Genomic DNA, 12,832 nt, shown 5'->3' on the forward strand with positions numbered 1-12,832 from the left:
ACATCGACATAATCGTAGCTGCAGACTTGTGAAGTTGTGAAAATTTACGCTGAGGAAACATAAGTCTACTAGACTAATTCTGATATGAAACTAATCACGCGAACGTCACACATGCCTCGGGCATGGATGTGTGTGATATCCTTAGGTTAGTTAGGTTTAAGTAGTTCTGAGTTCTAGGGGACTGATGACCTCAAAAGTTAAGTCCCATAGGCTCAGAGCCATTTGAACCATTTGATTTGAACGTCACACAGTATGTGTATAGGATCTAGCTGTAGACGAGTTTCCAAACTGTCAACATAACCCGAAAACCAGCGGAACTTTGTAAGCTGAAAAGCGGTATGGTCACCTAACGGCAGATTCATCAGTTGAGCATTCCTCTGAAAACAAAACTACATTTTTACAGTGATAACGTTGGGAAAATTATTGAGACATTTATTTCTCTGGCCCTTTATCATGAATACTTTCTTCAGGCGTATCACTTAAAAGCGTTTCTTTCTTTCCCTTTAATTTTTGCATCACGGCTTCTCGCTGTTCGCCTTCCAAGCGTCCATAATATTTTGCATGGAATCGATTGTAATGTTATTGTAAACTGTATTTTTTGTTTTGTTCAAAGTTTTGAAGCACATTAATAGGAAAGTAAGCACATCAAGACACCATCGCATGTAATAAACATACCCACATAGACGTGGCAACTGCACTGGTACTTTGATATTGATGTAAGACCACTTTGAAGTTCCTAACTCGATAATCACGCTAATTTTCATCTCTTTAAAAACGTCTACTCTTCGTTTTAAGGGGGGACTCTACCCTAAAACTTCAATTTTTTTCAAACACAATTAATGGTTATTTCACGTCTCTGGAAGTCACCTCTGAAATCCCAAAACGATTTGGCTATATTCGAATGACAAATAGTCTAAGTAATGTTTTAAATACGAACTGCGTAAGGGGCTGTGGCACACAGAAATGCCAAAGATATTTTTTGCTTTCTATTACAATCAAACAGAACCATGTTTACTCCGAATCTGGCATAAACTCAAACTGGGAAAAAGGTTGCAAGATTTCCAGGAAAACTGAAGCGAAACAATTTGCAGCCAGTCGCTGGAAATCAATTACTTCGCCTATTGACTGTGTAAATATAAATTTAGGGAATACACTGAAATCCTGTACAAAGAGTACAAATAACAAGCTCCAAGGAAGTAGGCATTTACGTACAGTCAGATATGCCTACCACTGTAGCGCCTCAAGAAGACTGTGAGCAGATTTTCATTCATAAAATTCAAGAAAAAAGCTACCCTGATCTTGAAAATACAAGAAGCAACCTCGTATAAGCAGGAAAGGAAAACGAAATAGTGCCGGTGAATTTTTATGGGCATGTGTCTTGCAGTAACATTCATTTTTTGATAAAATGTTAAAATCTATTTCACCATAAGTTTGTTTTTCTAAGCTCAGTGTCAGCATTTTTATCATAAATATTACCCAGTCTGAATAAAATTTTTGCAAGAAGTACTCTTGATGTGTTTGCTTACACTGTTACCGAAAATGTAATTTATTTTATAATCACATTTATGAACCGATAATTAAAGAAAATTTAAGGCTGAATTTGAAATACACTGAAAACAAATTATTAATATTTTTCACGAAAGAATGTGCAAAACCGTCGAACAATTTCTTGTGAACGTACCTGCAAAATCTGGCATGTCAAAATTGTTGGTGTCAGTGAGTACCAAAATTTGGTTTTCAAGAATGCCATTAAAATCATATAAAAATTCAAAACTCGAAAACTTGGGTACTGCTACGTCTTTGCATAACAGGAACGATTTTAAAATTTATTTGCTATCGGCAGAGTAGATGGAAAGTTAAATGTTTCGCTGGTGTCTCCTCTTTAGCACTGCGCCGTATGTAATGTATGTTCGTACCTATTTATGGTCATTTCTCTGACGGCAGCACATCGTTTGCACTTCTCCTGCTCTGCTAGTCGGCCGCGCTGCGCTAAGTAATGACGTCTGATCGTCCAATTTTACCGCGAGCTATCACAACTCAGGCGGCGAGCTAGCCTGGGAGTTCTTGCTCGCACGGCTGAATCCTCAGCTGGCCTATTGTAGGCCACGACATGTGTTACCAGAAATTAGTTTTAACATATGTCGAAACGTTGCAAAATTGCGACCATTTTTATGATAGTTTTGTCTTTACCAGTTTCATGCTAGTTTGCTGATCTTTGAACGGGGGAAGGAAGGAGTATCGATTTCATCGGACGTCAGCACCCCATTTGCCTACGTTTCCGCTGCAAAGATTTTTTTATTTGGTGTAGACTCGTACAGATTTTGATTCTAAGAACCTCTCAAAGCAAATGCTGAGATTATTCCCTTGAAAGGCTTGACCTTTGAGATAGTCTTGTCAGTCTTCATCAGGCAATATTTTTACAAATTTCAAGAGACATTTAGCCGACTTTGTGTCGTTTCCAGGGAATTTTCCATTTTCGAATCTATTAAATTTATTTACAATATTTACAAGATTGCCAATTATTACATTAAACCACTTATCAATATTTACAAATTTTTCAACGATTCTGACATTTTCTTCGTCATCCTAACTTTTGTGCATAGGCCACACGAGTCTGAAATGTTTTTAAGTTCCCATCAGTTTGGAGTTTCTTTAAAGTCATTGAAATCGTTTCGTCAGTCTTCATTGCTGACTTTTTTTTTGTTTTCTTTTCCCATCATAGTTTATAAAGTTAATCCGTCAAACCGGTGATCGTGGTCCTCTGCATCTTCACGAAAGTGTTTCGTTAATGAGTAAATATTCGGATGACCTTTTTATATTAATGTATTTATTCTTCGGTTCCATACTTCTGAGAGTCTATTAGCGCGATGGTTCCTTCCATTCCGCTTCCACATCAATGCGGGCATATGTTCTTTATCGAGCCACTGGACGACAAAAGTCATAAAAATCCTGAAGCTTCTGGTTTTTAGGCAGACGTGCTCTGCCAATACAGAGCCAACCACCATCCAACATGTCCACGGGAAGATGTGCTACAGCATAACACATTCTTACGTGACAGCGTAATTCCACGTTTTCCTTATAGGCGGTAAGGGGCCGGAATACTGAATTTGTTTCCACAGACAATGATTAAAATAATTGCAATCAGTAATCTGTTTCAGAAAAGAAACTGTTAGTTACTTGGACGATGGCATTTTGGAAGTCCATCCTCAGAGATGCACGGTTCCATCCAGACACGTTAGTTTAAACAGCATTAAAAAAACGTTCATATGTTTCTCGCTGTTTATTTGGCAGCAAAGCGTAAACAAGTGGAAAGGGGTATTTCCTTCCTTCCAAGAACTATTAAGGTCGGCGTGAAGTATAAACAACTGCACAAACTGCTTGCTCTAACTCTTGAACGTTCCATCCACAAATAATGATCCACAGTTTGATAAGAACGCTTTTACCTTTTCTCTGGCAAACATCAGTATTCTGTGATTCGGTCCCCTGTTATCATCTAAAACTGAGCTACTGCAACTAGCATTCACCAGCAAATTATTTTCTTGAAAGACTGTCGCTCGAGACAGGTCGGAGTATTGTATAGTTCCCAAATATTTTCGTCTAATGCGATGTAACGATTGTTTCGCACCTCTCTGCGATAGTAATGATGTTACTAAGTCGTAGCCTCAATTGAAGAGCTGCCCTACTTCTATAACGTAAAGTGATGAAATTGTGGCGTCTTTGCTCTGGAAAAATGTCTTTACACTTCATTTGCTCCTCCATCTGGAATACAAAAATGGCTACCTTCCCCTAAAAATGTTATTTTTTGTAAATAGTCTTCCTTTGCATTTACTCTTTTTAAGGTTTTACACAACGGCAGTAAGTCACTTCTTGTTTGTTTGTGTAGTCCACTATAATCAGTAAAGGCTTCCCTTTGATGGTCTCAGTGAAATCCATTACCTCAGTACTAAAATACGGAACACTACTTGCCAGTCAGACGTCAATTGCAGTACCGAACTCTGGGAGAAAGCCACGCACACTACGAACTGGCGCGTGGGCAAGGAACTTTGTGCAGGAAATGGCCTTTGACCTTCCCAACAATAAGTCGCAGGTAGCGGCCGACAAGACGGTATATCCTACTTCTGGAAAACATTATCCACTACCGACAGTGTCGTGGGCTCCGTACAAATAACACTCAGTGCAAGTGCCACTAAGTCCCGACAGCGACGGCCGCATAGCTCCACGCCACGTGTAGTCGCGGCGGTACGCAGCAAGGAGGTAAGTGCGTTTTGGAGTACCTGCTGCTGCTTCTGTCTGGCCACCAGCAAAGTAACACCATGTCATCCTCAATATTCACCTTTGTCCGTACGCGCGCTACGCAACAGCTTACAAATTGCGCAAATTGTAGATACAGCTGCTTTCCTAGAGTTCCAGAGACATAACTCCAACCTGTAGCTCAACTACCGTTTAGGTCAATCTTTATCATTGCTCACTAATGTGAATATTCTTGTCGTGTGCAGTCTGTCACATAACAAGCTGGAGAAATTCTTGAGTCAGTACGCATTCACATTTCAATCCCATAAGCAAGTCTATCTCAACGTGAGCAACCGGTGTTTTCTGTGAGCACCACACAAGACAGATGAACGAATGGAATATTGTGCCCCGTGGTGATAATCAGTCGCGGTAAAACATTCAAGAGCGCCGCACAATGTCAGTGTAAATAACGTCGTTAATTACACTACTGGCCATTAAAATTGCTACATCATGAAGATGACGTGCTGCAGACGCGAAATTTAACCGACAGGAAGAAGATGCTGTGATATGCAAATGATTAGCTTTTCAGAGCATTCACACAAGGTTGGCCCCGATGGTGACACCTACAACGTGCTGACATGAGGAAAGTTTCCAACCGATTTCTCATACACAAACAGCAGTTGACCAGCGTTGCCTGATGAAACGTTGTTGTGATGCCTCGTGTAAAAAGGGGGAAAATGCGTAACATCACGTTTCCGACTTTGATAAAGGTCGGATTGTAGCCTATCGCGATTGCGGCTTATCGTACCGCGACATTGCTGCTCGCGTTGGTCGAGATCCAATGACTGTTAGCAGAATATGGAATCCGTGGGTTCAGGAGGGTAATACGGAACGCCCTGCTGGATCCGGATCCCAACGGCCTCGTATCACTAGCAGTCGAGATGACAGACATCTAATCCGCATGGCTGTAACGGACCTTGCAGCCACGTCTCAATCCCTGAGTCAACAGATGGGGACGTTTGCAAGGCAACAACCATCTGCACGAACAGTTCGACGACGTTTGCAGCAGAATGGACTATCAGCTCGGAGACCATGGCTGCGGTTACCCTTGACGCGCTGCATCACAGACTGGAGCGCCTGCGATGGTGTACTCAAAGACGAACCTGGGCGCACAAACGACAAAACTTCATTTTTTTCGGATGAATCCAGGTTCTGTTTACAGCATCATGATAGCCGTATCCGTGTTTGGCGACATCGCGGTGAACGCACATTGGAAGCGTGTATTCGTCATCGCCATACTGACTGGCGTGATGGTATGGGGTGCCATTGGTTACACGTTTCGGTCAACTCTTGTTCGCATTGACGGCTCTTTGAACAGTGGATGTTACATTTCAGGTGTGTTACGACTCGTTGCTCACCCTTCATTCGATCCCTGCGAAACCCTATATTTTACCAGGATAATGCACTACCGCATGTTGCAGGTCCGGTATGGGCCTTTCTGGATACAAAAAATGTTCAACTGCAGCCCTGGTCAGCACTTTCCCCAGATCTCTCACCAATTGAAAACGTCTGGTCAATGGTGGCCGAGCAGCTGGCTCGTCACAATACGTCAGTCACTACTCCTGATGAACTGTGGTATCGTGCTGAAGCTGCATGGGTAGCTGTACCTGAACACGCCATCCAAGCTCTGTTTAACTCAATGCCGAGGCGTATCAACGCCGTTATTACGGCCAGAGGTGGTTGTTCTGGGTTCTAATTTCTCAGGATCTATGCACCCAAATTGCGTGAAAATGTAATCACATGTCAGTCCTAGTATAATATATTTGTCCAATGAATACCCGTTTAACATCTGCATTTCGTCTTGGTGTAGCAATTTTAATGGCCAGTAGTGTACTGGGTCATGCTGAAAAGTAATGCCTTCGAACTTTTTATAATGTTCCCAATATTGGTTGAGGTATTATTAGTTCGATCATATTACTCGGTACGACTTGCCATCGTTGCTGACACAAGCTGCAACCATCTTCCGCTGGGCTCAGAATTGTAGCGTAACGTATAACAAGGCGGTGCGCAACGTAAATAAGTCAGTGCGTGAGAAACAGCATCCCGTAATAGAGTTTCCAAACGCGCAGAACGTACCTTCAATCCATATGAATGAAAGTTTGTTTTGAGCGTTAGTGTGATGGGTTCATTAAATATTCAAATGTGTGTGAATTCTTAAGGGACCAAACTGCTGTGATCATCGGTCCCTAGACTTACACACTACTTAAACTAACTTATGCTAATAACAACACAAACACCCACGGCCACGCGGCGAGATGGGTTCCTTAACAAAAATCGTGACAGATGATAAATCTGGGTTCACGATTTTCACTCCGAAAACAAGAGAGCATTATTGACGCTGCACCAGAAAGTGTCATCGACTTCAAAAAAGTTCAGGACCATGCCATCAACAGCCTCATTGTTCTAGGATGTTCAAGTGTTAAAGATGTCGTATACTTGTAAGTCATGCCTAAAGGCACCACCATAAAACCTGCACGGCGCTGCGAGAGTCTCAGAAACTGAAAACACCAAATCGAAGAGTTCAACACACGGAGCACCCTCTCCTTCAGCACGACAATTCCATACCACACGCGAGCGCTTCGACACCCGCAAGTATCTGACGCCTTGGATTCATATCCGTCGATTGTCGTCCATTCTGTCATGACTTGACCCCATCCGATTTTCATCTGTTTCAGAAATTTAAAGAACACTTTCGAAGACTTTGCTTTGACAGGGCTGAAGCGGTGAAAGAACAGATGAGATTTCGGCTCCGCAATAATGTCAAGCATCCTCCAGTGACGATGTCTACAAACTGCTCTCTCTTTGGAAGAAATGTGTTCGTCACCAGGGTAACTATGTTGAGAAATACATACACAGACATGAAGAATAAAGATGTAGAATGTTAAGAAAGCTTTAAGATTTTTCACATAAAAAGTTCGGAGCCATTGCTTTCCAGCACAACGTCGTATAAGGCTTACAAACGGATGGGAAGGGGGGGGGGGGAGGGTAACCACTGAAGGGCTTCTGACAATGATCATGACAAAAACTGATCTGACCTGTATTTTTGACGACTACGTAAACGTAAGGATTTCAGCAAAACTAAAATAACAGGAGCTTTACTTTACATTCCTGTTTGTCCTAATGTCATCACACACCCCATGAACCATGGACCTTGCCGTTGGTGGGGAGGCTTGCGTGCCTCAGCGATACAAATAGCCGTACCGTAGGTGCAACCACAACGGAGGGGTATCTGTCGAGAGGCCAGACAAATATGTGGTTCCTGAAGAGGGGCAGAAGCCTTTTCAGTAGTTCCAGGGGCAACAGTCTGGACGATTGACTGATCTGGCCTTGTAACACTAACCAAAACAGCCTCACTGTGCTGGTACTGCGAACGGTTGAAAGTAAGGGGAAACTACTGCCGTTATTTTTCCCGAGGGCATGCAGCTTTACTGTATGGTTAATGATGGTGGCGTCCTCTTGGGTAAAATATTCCGGAGGTAAAATAGTCCCCCATTCGTATCTCCGGGCGGGGACTACTCAAGAGGACGTCGTTATCAGGAGAAAGAAAACTGGCGTTCTGCGGATCGGAGCGTGGAATGTCAGATCCCTTAATCGGGCAGGTAGGTTAGAAAATTTAAAAAGGGAAATGGATAGGTTAAAGTTAGATATAGTGGGAATAAGTGAAGTTCGGTGGCAGGAGGAACAAGACTTTTGGTCAGGCGAATATAGGGTTATAAATACAAAGTCAAATAGGGGTAATGCAGGAGTAGGTTTAATAATGAATAAAAAAAATAGGAATGCGGGTAAGCTACTACCAACAGCATAGTGAACGCATTTTTGTTGCCAAGACAGACACGAAGCCCACGCCTACTACAGTAGTACAAGTTTATATGCCAACTAGCTCTGCAGATTACGAAGAAATTGAAGAAATGTGTTACGAAATAAAAGAAATTATTCAGATAGTGAAGGGAGACGAAAATTTAATAGTCATGGGTGACAGGAATTCAGTAGTAGGAAAAGGGAGAGAAGGAAACGTAGTATGTGAATATAGATTGGGGCTAAGAAATGAAAGAGGAAGCCGCCTGGTAGAATTTTGCGCAGAGCACAACTTAATCATAGCTAACACTTGGATCAAGAATCATAAAAGAAGGTTGTATACATGGAAGAAGCCTGGAGATACTGACAGATTTCAGATAGATTACATAATGGTAAGACAGTGATTTAGGAACCAGGTTTTAAATTGTAAGACATTTCCAGGGGCAGATGTGGACCCTGACCACAATCTATTGGTTATGAACTTTAGATTAAAACTGAAGAAACTGCAAAAAGGTGGGAATTTAAGGAGATGGGACCTAGAAAACTGACTGAACCAGAGGTTGTACAGAGTTTCAGGGAGAGCGTAAGGGAACAAATGGCAGGAATGGAGGAAAGAAATACGGTAGAAGAAGAATGGGTAGCATTGAGGGATGAAGTAGTGAAGGCAGCAGAGGATCAAGTAGGTAAAAAGACGAGGGCTAATAGAAACCCTTGGGTAACAGAAGAAATATTGGATTTAATTGATGAAAGGAGAAAATATAAAAATGCAGCAAATGGAGCAGGCAAAAAGGAATACAAACGTCTCAAAAATGAGATTGACAGGAAGTGCGAAATGGCTAAGCAGGGATGGCTAGAGGATAAATGTAAGGATGTAGCGGCTTATCTCACTAGGGGTAAGATAGATACTGCCTACAGGAAAATTAGAGACCTTTGGAGAAAAGAAAACCACTTGTATGAATATTAAGAGCTCAGATGGAAACCCAGTTCTAAGCAAAGAAGGGAAAGCAGAAAGGTGGAAGGAGTATGTAGAGGGTCTATACAAGGGCGATGTACTTGAGGACAATATTATGGAAAGGGAAGAGGATGTAGATGAAGATGAAATGGGAGATATGATACTGCGTGAAGAGTTTGACAGAGCACTGAAAGACCTGAGTCGAAACAAGGCCCCCGGAGTAGACAATATTCCATTGGAACTACTGACGGCCGTGGGAGAGCCAGTCCTGACAAAACTCTACCATCTGGTGAGCAAGATGTATGAGACAGACGATATACCCTCAGACTTCAAAAAGAATATAATAATTCCCATCCCAAAGAAAGCAGGTGTTGACAGATGTGAAAATTACCGAACTATCAGTTTAAATAAGTCACGGCTGCAAAATACTAACGCGAATTCTTTACAGACGAATGGAAAAACTAGTAGAAGCCGACCTAGGGGAAGATCAGTTTGAATTCCGTAGAAATATTGGAACACGTGAGGCAATACTGACCCTACGACTTATCTTAGAAGCTAGATTAAGGAAAGGCAAACCTACGTTTCTAGCATTTGTAGACTTAGAGAAAGCTTTTGACAATGTTGACTGGAATACTCTCTTTCAAATTCTGAAGGTGGCAGGGGTAAAATACAGGGAGCGAAAGGCTATTTACAATTTGTACAGAAACCAGATGGCAGTTATAAGAGTAGAGGGGAATGAAAGGGAAGCAGTGGTTGGGAAGGGAGTGAGACAGGGTTGTAGCCTCTCCCCGATGTTATTCAATCTGTATATTGAGCAAGCAGTGAAGGAAACAAAAGAAAAATTCGGAGTAGGTATTAAAATCCACGGAGAAGAAATAAAAACTTTGAGGTTCGCCGATGACATTGTAATTCTGTCAGAGACAGCAAAGGACTGGGAAGAGCAGTTGAGAGGAATGGACAGTGTTTTGAAAGGAGGGTATAAGATGAACATCAACAAAAGCAAAACGAGGATAATGGAATGTAGTCGAATTAAGTCGGGTGATGCTGAGGGAATTAGATTAGTAAATGAGACACTTAAAGTAGTAAAGGAGTTTTGTTATCTGGGGAGCAAAATAACTGATGATGGTCGAAGTAGAGAGGATATAAAATGTAGACTAGCAATGGGAAGGAAAGCGTTTCTGAAGAAGAGAAATTTGTTAACATCGAGTATAGATTTAAGTGTCAGGAAGTCGTTTCTGAAAGTATTTGTATGGAGCGTAGCCATGTATGGAAGTGAAACATAGACGATAACTAGTTTAGACAAGAAGAGAATAGAAGCTTTCGAAATGTGGTGCTACAGAAGAATGCTGAAGATTAGATTGGTAGATCACATAACTAATGAGGAGGTATTGAATGGAATTGGGGAGAAGAAGAGTTTGTGGCACAACTTGACAAAAAGAAGAGACCGGTTGGTAGGACATGTTCTGAGGCATCAAGTGATCACCTATTTAGTATTGGAGGACAGCGTAGAGGGTAAAAATCGTAGAGGGAGACCAAGAGATGAATACACCAAGCAGATTCTGAAGGATGTAGGTTGCAGTAGGTACTGGGAGATGAAGAAGCTTGCACAGGATAGAGTAGCATGGAGAGCTGCATCAAACCAGTCTCAGGACTGAGGACCACAACAACAACAACCTATAGTCCATACGCACTAAAGAGTGTCCAGTTAGTTTTGGACACTTACAGTTGTGGACACTTACGCACAGTGGCACAGAGACGTACAAACGTAAACGCAGTTGCACATATTTTGTGATTGATGACCTTAGGGCGACCTTCTGCATTGCGAGGATTTTAAATTCTGTAAGCAAAACTCATCACATTTTTAAGATACATAAGCTCGCCTACTTCGTCTTCGATCGGAAGTCATATTCCTTCTTTCCTTTTCAGTTTATTGTGTGACAAAAATACAGCAACAAAATAAACACGTAGCCTCAAGCGCAATAACTAGTTTATAGCCACCTTACGGAGCGATTGACACGGAAATGTGTTGGTGCGCCGACGTCGTGGCGGCGAGGAGGGAATGTGGCGCGTACAAGGCGAGAGCAGTGCACACCGGAGCGGCGCCGCCAGGGAGACGCAGCACGATCATGCTACGAATGGATCAGAATATGTTTTCTTCATGAGATGTTCCGTAGCGAAGATGATGTTGCTTACGTCTATTATAGTTGAAAAAAGGGGAAGAAATATGGGCATTCGACGTAATGCAAGATCTGAATATGTACCTCGACCATTTCCAGAATTTTTTTTCCAGAGTGGTTGTGTGAGTTAACAAACATTTCACTCCCATTTAAGTATATGGATGAAACAGTCAGCCTTCAGAAATTGTGAAACGAACCCTGTCGTCCAGGACCGTGTGTCATAAACAGTGCACATTCGCCACGAGATAGGGAAATTCACAGGCGTCTATTGTGTTGAATGAGGACTAAGAGCTGTAGTGTGCGAGTGATACAGACGAAAATGTGCGTCATAGAGAAACCCCGTAGAAGCTGTTTGGGTCCAGAGACACGTAGCAGTCTTAAATACGGCGGACCTAAGATCGGCCATAAAGAGAAACATTTACGAAAACTATTTAATTCTGTAGTAATTCAGGGAACCACAGTAATTTTAATCTACCATCCATCATAAATTTTCATGGTGATCCCAATAAAACTTGAATATTCATCATATCTATAATAGTTTAGGATTTACTGTTCAAGTGAAATTAATAAGTTGTGTAACAAAGACCTGAAGCTAAAATCTGAACGCTTTCGTCGATCTTAACGATCGTCTTTTCATATAGAAGCGCATCATTAAAATGACAAATATTGTAAATATCAACTCTGTAACTTTATTTGTTTAAAAGATAGAGTAAATTTAAATTATCAATATTTTCAGTTAAGCATCAGATCATCATTTCCTCCACACAAAACAAATTGAACGATGACAGCATGACACTTTATTGAATCATTAGGTAAAAGAATATTTGTTGTAAAGTTTAGTACATAATAGTTACTTTTGTTCTTTATTTATTTATCGGAAAGCACATTAGTACAAGGCTACTGGCGCTGACATTCAAAGTTAAGAAGGAAACTGTACTGGTTTTATGTAAAAGTATTTAACGTTTGTAATGTAATCGATATCACTGTTACTTTATTTAGAACGTGAAAGTGGTCAAGCTTTGATTATTTAAATATGTTAAAAGATAAAATAATGTAGAATAAGCTGTAGCCAATCAGATGGACGGGTTCAGGAAAGGGAACTGCCCTAGACAGTTGAGCGAGGATGTTCGGCGCGCGGGAAACGCGGCCGTGGACGGACAGAGGAACAGTGCTGGTGGAGACGCGGAAGCAGAGGGTCGGTCTTCAGGTAGCAAGGAAGTGAAACGACGGAAAATTTCGCATTGTGTGGTATCGCGGGACTTAGTCTCTGAGCGGTGAGCAACCGCGCGCCTGGTGTGAACTCTAACTTTTCGCGTATTTAACGAGGTGGAGGAGTATTGGACTTGAAATTCGATATGAGATTGTGAACGAGCGAACTGTGTTAAATGTATATGCGCTCGAGCGTAATAGTAATTCTAAATACGACCACTTTCGCTATTAGTTTACTTTATGAATAAACATTATTCTAACCAAATCGCAGCTGTGTGGCCTACATCATTTATGGGTCCTTAATGTAGCTCCCGGTATTATTATTACTGTTGTTATATTAACGTTGAACGTTTCATACAGGTTCGCAAACTTGCCATCAGCCAGACAATTTAACCAAAAGGCCACAAGT

Source organism: Schistocerca piceifrons, chromosome 2 (assembly GCF_021461385.2).
Source record: "Schistocerca piceifrons isolate TAMUIC-IGC-003096 chromosome 2, iqSchPice1.1, whole genome shotgun sequence".
Lineage (NCBI taxonomy): Eukaryota > Metazoa > Arthropoda > Insecta > Orthoptera > Acrididae > Schistocerca > Schistocerca piceifrons.